Raw genomic sequence first — 2683 nt, 5'->3', positions numbered from 1 at the left:
TCTGCCACCCGGGAGCAGGCCTAAGCCAGCAGGTCGTTATCTCCCGAGGGGTCCCAGACTGCGAGAGGGCACAGGCCGGGCTGAGGGACCCCCCCCTCCCCCTCCCCAGTGCACAAATTTTTGTGCACCGGGCCTCTAATAACCTTATAAAATGTATTTCTTAAACAAACTTGAAAGTCGAATTTACTCCTTGATTCATGGGCTTCAGGATGGATGTTGTGTTAGCAGGCATGAAAATAACATTATTCTCATTGTACATCTCCATCAGAGCTCTTGGGTGATGAGGTGCATTGTCAATGAGCAGTAATATTTTGAAAGGCATCCTTTTTTCTGAACGGTAGATCTTAACAGTGAGCTTAAAATATTAAGTAAACCATGTTGTAAACCAGTGATGGCGAACCTTTTGAACTCGGCGTGTCAGCATTTTGAAAAACCCTAACTTAACTCTGGTGCTGTGTCACATATAGAAATTTTTTGATATTTGCAACCATAGTAAAACAAAGATTTATATTTTTGATATTTATTTTATATATTTAAATGCCATTTAACAAAGAAAAATCAACTAAAAAAATGAGTTCGTGTGTCACCTCTGACACGCGTCTCACCTCTGACATGCGTGTCATAGGTTCGCCATCACTGTTGTAAACAAACATGCTGTCATTCAAGCTTTGTTTTTCCATTTATAGAGGACAGACAGAGTAGATTTAGTGTCATTCTTAAGGGCCCTCGGAATTTTGAAATGGTAAATGAGCACTGGCTTCAACTTAAAGTCACCAGCTTCATTAGCCCCTAACAAAGTTTTAAAAGAGGCTGTCTTTTGAAACTTTGAAGCCAAGTATTGACCTCTCTTTAGTTGGGAAAGTCCTAGTTGGCATCTTCTTTCAATCTAAGTCTGTTTGGTCTACATTGAAAATCTGTTCAGTGCAGTCACCTTCATTAATTACCTTATCTAGATCTTCTAGATAATTTGCTGAAGCTTCTACATCAGCACTTGCTACTTCACCCTGCACTTTTATGTCATGGACAAGGTTTCTTTCCTTAAACTTCATGAACCAACACCTGCTACCTTCAAATTTCTGCAGCTTCCTCACCTTTCTTAGGCTTTATAGAATTAAAGAGACTTAGGGCTTTGCTCTGAATTGAGCTTTGGTTTAAAGGAATATCAGTAACTAGAAGCCTGGTGCATGAATTAATGCACAGGTGGGGTCTGGCCGGCCTGCCCGGATCAGGGCTGACCGGGCGGGATGGCCAGGGGGAGGGGCCACAGACAGTTGGCCGGCTGGCCCTGCCCCCTGGTCAAACTCCCAGTTGAACTCCTGATTGAACTCCTGGTTGAGGGAACAATTTGCATATTAGCCTTTTATTATACAGGATAAGGCTGTTTCACTTATCATTCATGTGTTCACAGGAATAGCACTTTTAATTTCCTTCAAGAAAATTTTCTTTGCATTCACAATTTGGCTACATGTTTGGTGCAGAGGCCTAGCTTTTGACCTATCTTGACTTTCAACATGCTTTCCTCACTAAGCTTAATCATGTCTAACTTTTGATTTAGAGTAAGGCATGTGTAATTCTTTCCTTTACTTGAATACTTAGAGGCCATTGTAAGGTATTAATTGGCCTAATTTCAATATTGTTCTGTCTCAGGGAATAGTGAACCTGTTGAAGAGAAAGAGAATAGACAGTTGGTGGTACAGTCAGAACACACACAACATTTCTCAATTAAGTTCTCCATTTTATAAGGGTGTGGTTTGTGGTGCTTTAGAAGTATTACAATAGTAACATTAAATATCACTGATCACAGATCACTATAACAAGTATAATTATAATTTAAAAGTTTGAAATATTGTGAGAATTACCAAAATATGACACAGAGATATTAAGTGAACAAATACTGCTGGAAAATGGCAGCAATAGACTTGCTTGAGGCAGGGTTGCCACAGTCTTCAAATTGTAAAAAAAAAAAAAAAAGCAATATTTGTAGTTAAAGTGAAGCACAATAAAACAAGGTGCACCTGCATAAAGTTCCCCATCAACCTTTTACTTTACTTTTTCATCAATTGATGGTTCTTGTCTGAAAAATATTTATTGGGATTTCAAATGATGATAGTCTAATCCCATAATTTCTTAACTTTCTTTTACTTTTATTTTATTTAATTTTTAAATCTTTATTGTTGAGAGTATTGCAGATGTCCCCCATTTTTCTCTTCATTACCCCCTAAACCCAGTTCCCACCCCACTCCAGGCCTTCACCACCCTATTGTTTGTGTCCATAGGTAATGCATATATGCATATGTCCTTTGGTTAATCTCTTCCAACACCTACCTCCTTCCTTCCCTCTGAGATTAATCTGTTTGTTCCATATTTCCATGCCTCTGGTTCTACTTTATTCATCAGTTTATTTTGTTCATTAGATTTCTTGTTTGCTTATTTTGATTTTTAGATTCAATTGCTGATAGCTATGTATTTGCCATTTATTGTTCATAATTTTCTTCTTCCTCTTCTTCTTCTCTTCCTCCCCCTCCTTCTCCTCCTCCTCTTCCTCCTTCTTTTTCTTCTCCTTCCTTTTTCCTTCTTCCTCTTCCTTGTCTTAAAGAATACCCTTCTACATTTCATGTAATACTGGTTTGGTGGTGATGAACTCCTTTAGCTTTTTCTTGTCTGTGCAGCTTTTTATCTGACC

General features: G+C 38.6%; 1 pseudogene; it reads right to left on the bottom strand.

Annotated features, from left to right (window-relative positions):
- The window catches only part of LOC102240632, a 3888-nt pseudogene extending 2285 nt beyond the window's left edge, over positions 1–1603 (bottom strand).
- Between the last annotated feature and the right edge of the window lie 1080 nt (positions 1604–2683).

The sequence above is a fragment of the Myotis brandtii genome, unplaced genomic scaffold (genome assembly GCF_000412655.1).
Source record: "Myotis brandtii unplaced genomic scaffold, ASM41265v1 scaffold305, whole genome shotgun sequence".
Lineage (NCBI taxonomy): Eukaryota > Metazoa > Chordata > Mammalia > Chiroptera > Vespertilionidae > Myotis > Myotis brandtii.
The sequence above is the reverse complement of the archived record's forward strand: the minus strand, read 5'-3'. Positions and strand labels throughout refer to the sequence as shown.